Consider the following 6,000-nt stretch of genomic DNA (forward strand, 5'->3'; position numbering starts at 1 on the left):
ATTTGCCCCCATAAAACGTACCCAAAAAATATCTGCACGATGCCCGTTGCAAACCTCTGCATTGCCCCACTTCGCTATGTGTAGGAAAGTCCTCCTTTTTGCTCTGGTAACCTCCAAACCATTTGGACAGATACTGGTAGTTACTGACTCTTGGCTGTGCCCAGGGTACTGCTTACCAGTCCTACGGCCAGTGCTCTGTGTAAAGTGGATACGCAAATTAGGCTAATTATAATTGGCAATATTAACCTACCTATAATATGGTAGAGCATGTATGTTTAGGGACCCCAGCATAGGTATTGCACCCATAGGCACTGATGAGGTGCCTAGTTTCATTTTAAAGGCAGGCCTGCCTTGCAGGTTGCTTTTAAATTAAAGTTTCATGGAAATTCTATTTTGGAATTAAAAGTACTTCCAACGTCTTAAACTACCTTATTTTTACATATGTCACCCCTAAGGTGTGCCCTATGTGCCCCTGGGGCTGGGTGCCATGTAACTATAAGCAGGGACATTATAAAAATAGTTTTATGAGCCATGGTGAGGTAAAACAGCCAAGTTTGTTTTCCCTCATTGTAGTGAATGGCCTCCATAGGCTAGGATGGTAAGACTTTATTTTAATTTATAAAGTCCCCTTAAGTGTCAGATACCTCAAGTTTGGTATCAAATTAATTGTTATAATAAATCCCACAAGTTACAGTTGTTATATTTAATATAACTTGTACAGGTAAAGAGTTTTAAACTCTGCCTAAAGAGTTGCCAACTTCAGCCCTGTATTGCTTTGCCCTGATTGGCCAGCCTCTAGCAGCCTGGCTAGGCTGCTTGATGAGGTGTGAAGTAGCCTGGGTTGAACACAAAGAGATGTGCCCTGGGGGAGGAGAAATTCCCTCAGCAGATGGAAAAGCAGGAAGGAGGAGGGCTGTCAAACTGGCCTTCAAAGGAAGGGAAGGATATTTGGAGCAACCCAGCACCTCCCTCACGTACTGCAAGCCCAGACAATTAGGTGCCCCCTTGATTAGATTAGGAGCGGGCAGGAGAGAGGTGGGTGAGCTCAGCCAGATATAACCTCCAAAAATCATTTTCAGCCATGATAGATTCTTGAGGAATGTTGCTCCCAGGGATTGATTTTTGCCACACTTCCCAGGATCTGGTCATTGCAGGGGGAAGGACCCTGCACCTGATTATAGAACCAGGGCCCTCCTGTTTTTCATCAAGGAGCAAGGATAAAACTGGCAGACCTGCACCCACACCTCATATCCCTACAAGGAAGAACTACAAGAGAAGAACGACTGCTGTGCTGCTCCCCTGACCTGCTCCAGGACACTGCACTCTGGAGGACTGCACCAGTTGCACACTTGGGCTTCACCACAAGAAGGACTCTGTCTGGCTTCAACTGGTTCAAGGAGGGATTCCCTGTTTGCTACAGGTGAAAAATTGCTAACCAAAATCCCCTGCACCAACTCCTGAAGAAACTGACCTGCTGACCACTGTCCAGTGGCCAAATTGGAGTTTACGCCAGGTACATTCTGGGAGTTGTAGTCTGTACCCTCAAGGAGCATCCCAAAGCTTCTGGAACCTTGGGGTGAGCTGTGGACCATAAAAGAATCTTAAAAGAACATATGGGAGAATATCCAGAAGTTTGGAGAAGTTTCGAGAACTTTTTGAAAAAAGCTCCATAAAGGGACCGACCCGCCGTAGCAGCTCTAGCCAGCTTGCCCCAACTGCGACCCGGCCTGACTTGCAGGTACGTCTCGGTGAAGAAAATCTCAGAAAAAGTTACTAAGTCCGAACATAGAAAGTTGGCTAGGACCTCCCACGCAGTGTATCCGAAGAGGACTCCTAGGACGTCGGATCAAGATTCAGGTTTGCCCGGGGTGAAGGATTTTCATTATTTTTAAAACGACTAATTCTGAAGGTAAAAATCTCCACCGAGGGCTCCCGCGACGTGTTTCCGAGAAAGAGTTCCAGAAGGTCGGACTGGACTGGCGACTTGGTCCAGCTGAAGAAAATCTTCAAGAAAACGACTAAATCCGAAGGTAAACTTTTGACCGAGACCTCCCGCGGGCTGTAGCCGAGAAGGGCTCCATCGTGATCGGCCTTAAACTTTGACTTTGCCCCAGTCAAGGTGCGACCAGATTGACGCTATTAGTTTCTAAGTGCTGAAAAGCAATAATTCTTTAATAATTCATATCTCCTGTTCCCTTTATCCGATGTTATTCATTTTGGTGTCATTTCAAAGCTAACCATATGTCCTATGATTATAAATTGATTTTGGATTTTTAAACAGTTTCCTGTGTTTTATTCAATTACTGTTTTGTGATATTTGAATGCTTTACTCTTTGTCTCCTAAGTTAAGCCTTGCTACTCATTGCCAAGCTACCAAGGTTTGAGCTGGGTTTAATTTATTGAGACCTAACTGGACCTAAGTGGAGGTAAGTGGCCTATTTCTAAGTGCAGGTACTTACCTGCTCTTACCAATAACCCATTTTCCAACATTATGCACACAGAAAAATGCACCTGCACTCCGACTAATGCACAATAGCCCTCCTCATCCCACCTATCCAGTTCCCTTGCACAATATTGTCCATTGATCATCCATGTTTAACACCCTATCGCAAGGTGCGCACATATTCCCCCTCCATTATTTTGCACAATGAATACCTATGATAATACCACTGCCTAGTGCTCCTGCCTCATGGTCCATTGCAAGAAACCAGCACATTGCTACTGCATGCTGTTCACCACTCAGTGCACCTTCAATATGACCAATGCACAAAACTCCTGGATGCTGCTGCTGCCCATTGCCATTCAAAAAGTCCTATGTACATTACTCCTGCATTATACCTATGCACCATACCCATGCATAATTGCTCTGTGCACACTAGCTCTATAAAATACCCTTGCCTGTCGAACTCATACAGTGCCAATCAACTGAACACAGCTCTGCACAATGCCTGGTACTTTAATCCTCAGAGCAATGGTTTTAAACAAATGGACATGAATAAAAAGCCTGGTACAATGCCTCAGCAATATGCCCCAGTGCAAAGATGGTGCAACATGGCCTATCACAAAGTGTGCTCTCACTACTCCCTGCAAGGTAGCCCTTCCCACTACCCCTGCAGAGAGCGTCCTGACGGATCCCCAGTTAGGAAACACTTACTTAGGGTGCCTGCTGCAGTCCCTCGCTGTAAGCTGCACAGATCGAGGCTGGCTCGGGGGCCTGTCCTTGTTTTTTTTAAAGATTTTGCTGCAAACATTTGTTTTTAAACTGCTTTTTTTGCCCTGGCGGGGTCCCAGGGCAACACCAGCCCTAAGGTTAGGAGGTCAGGGTATTCCTACCCTACCTCCTTTACTTTATTTTTTATCTTTTTGTTTGGGACTCAGCTGAGTCCAAAACCCAAATGGCTGCCAACATGTCCTGGTTGAAGTGTTGGCAGCCAATCAGATCTCTGCATGAGATTGGGAGGATTAGCAAAGGGTTTGCAACTCTAGAAATATACATTAGTTTTTTTTTAATATCTCAAAAACTACTGAACAGATTTACACCACATAACAAAAAGTTCACTTTCTGGATCAAGAGCTACCTTCCTTCCAAATTTGGTGTATTTCCATCCAGTGGTTCGGACTGTAGTCGTGTTAAAAATCCCTATAGGAATTAACATGGGAAATGCACTTTTTTGACTCCCCTTTTTCTAAGCACCTGGTTGACAAATAACTCTGAAACTTACCATGCACAATAAGACATAGAAGAGCACTTTTTTTGTGGTAAATTTTGTGAAGATTTGTCAAACATCCCCAAATTAGAGGCAAGTCAAAAAATGCTTTTCCTATGGAAACTAGGTCCTAACTATACCCACTGATGACCGGCAGTAGATAATATATAGTAATATAGTACGCCAGTAGGTAGTTATAGTTAGGACCTAGCTTCCATAGACGGAGCGTTTTTTGTTTTGCCTATAACATCGGTGCCCCTTGATGAATCTTTACGACATTTTCTAAATTTATACTTTGGTCCATTCAGCTTCTGTCTTGAAAGTTTCGGGGTGATCCATCAAGCAGGGGCCGAGAAAAAGGGGGTCCCTTTCATTCCCCATTCATTTTTCCGTAGGACGTTTAGACACGTCTACAGCCCGAACCACTGAACGGAATTACAGCAAATCTGGCACAACGTTAGATTCTGTTCCACAGATTGAGCTTTTTTGTAATTTGGTGCAAATCCATTTAGTAGTTTTGGACTAATTTAAGGACAAAAAATATAGATATCTGGGAATTGTATCCTCCGCGCACCTGATATGCAAAACAGAAGTGATTAATTCCTGGTGCAAATTATTATTTTGGGGCTTTCCAGCACAAATCTTCAATTGCATAGGACAGTAGATTTAAAGGAACACAACGTAGCACAATGCTCTACCTTAGGTCAAGGAGGCGTACAATGATTGGAACATGGAGGTTCCCATGGACTCACACATGCATTTTGATGCAATTCCTACCTACTCATCGAGGCAGTGTAAAGTTCGAAAAAATATTTATTTTCTCCACACCTTTCCAACATTGCATGTGTGCTTCATCATACAGCACAAATACAAAGTGGTAAAGTGTTACATTTTGTCATAGAATTTTGTGCTGGAAAGGAACAACGTGAAAAACAAAACTGAAAGCATTTGTTGTTCACAGCAATTGTGTTTCTCACACCATTTTTTTATATGAAATACTTTGCGTCAAAAATTGACACAAGGCCGCGCTAAATGAAGGATGTTGCTTTCCACATCTATTCGTGTAATTTTCAGGAATTTTTGTGTAATTACAGAGAACCAAATTATGCAAATTTTTGCACATCTCTAGGGAAAACCATCAATGGTTTGATTTTTTGGCCATCATTGTTTTCGTGCTCTGCGTTTTTGTACCCATTTCCAATTATTGTTAGGGTTCTGTTAGGCTGTTTATTATGGAACAATTGTGGGGGTATACAGTACTTCGAATATGAATGTTGTACCTGGTTGTTGCTGAGAAGTGCAGGTAATCTCTCTTTAAAAGTAAGGAAGTAGGAGTGATCAGGTACCTGACTGTATCTGCCTGTTTAAAGCACTTGGTATTCGAATGTTTTAGCATTTAGGCCAATCCACATTTTACTGTAATCACGTTCCTTACACTATAGTGAAGTGCAAGAAAGTCCCCCTGCTCGGCCTCTACAGTCAGAGCCCCTTACCAGGTTTACATAAGTAAGACGAATGTCAAATCATAAAAGCCATGCGGCCACTTAAGACATACTCGCTGTACACTCTATACAGAAGAAAAGCGGTTAATTTAGGCTGAATTTCAGTTGTAAAATATACCAATCCCCACCAATCACCCTACTCCCGACAAAAACAAAATACATAAACCCAAGGAATCTATCCCATCTACCGTAAGCATGCGACTGTATTGCATGGACCCTAATTTCACCTCGGTATGTCCCTCCTCCTCTTTTCACACAACCGATTAAGGCAAGTAGGTTGAAACTTACTGTACATTTCACACGCTGGAACAGTGCCATGGCCGGTTTTCTTGCTCGAGGCATCTCCTCGGGTCACATTCACTCCACAGAGGCTCTACGAAGCCAGGGGCTCATTGCACCGAAACCGGACCAGTCCTGCGCCACTCGCCCTCTACTCTCACTTCCTCTCCCCTGCGATATCAGTTTACTCCACGCGCCAACATCACTGCGTGAAATGCTGCAACGCAAAGGCGGGTGAGATCTTCAGGGAAGTCCCTCCCAGACTGCCTCCTCCGAGCCACTTCACATGCTGCGGGTGTGCTCCCAGCGAGTAAGGGGCGAATGTGCAGTCAGAACAGCACGTCAGAACCGAAAGTTGGTAGGCAATGATTAGTGAAGAGAGAACTAAGAGATGTCAGCTAACCGGAGGGCTTTATTCGTGTATAGTTATATAAAATGAAGTGCTATCCGTAAATTACGAATTGAGAAGCATTTATAGAGCCGCGTTTTCTTGCCGTTCCTTAAATAGGAAG

The 6,000-nt window shown here is 43.7% G+C and overlaps 1 protein-coding gene across 2 annotated transcripts in view; it reads right to left on the reverse strand.

The window, feature by feature from the left end:
* Positions 1–5,770, reverse strand: part of LOC138296244 (trace amine-associated receptor 1-like) — a 29,324-nt gene extending 23,554 nt beyond the window's left edge. Inside the window, exon 1 of one of the 2 annotated variants that reach the window (XM_069235172.1) lies at positions 5,503–5,770. The gene's annotated coding sequence lies outside the window, so the exon portion shown is untranslated. Of the gene's footprint in view, positions 1–5,497 lie in introns of both variants that reach the window. The other variant, XM_069235171.1, reaches the window with a different exon arrangement.
* Between the last annotated feature and the right edge of the window lie 230 nt (positions 5,771–6,000).

The sequence above is a fragment of the Pleurodeles waltl genome, chromosome 5 (assembly GCF_031143425.1).
Source record: "Pleurodeles waltl isolate 20211129_DDA chromosome 5, aPleWal1.hap1.20221129, whole genome shotgun sequence".
Lineage (NCBI taxonomy): Eukaryota > Metazoa > Chordata > Amphibia > Caudata > Salamandridae > Pleurodeles > Pleurodeles waltl.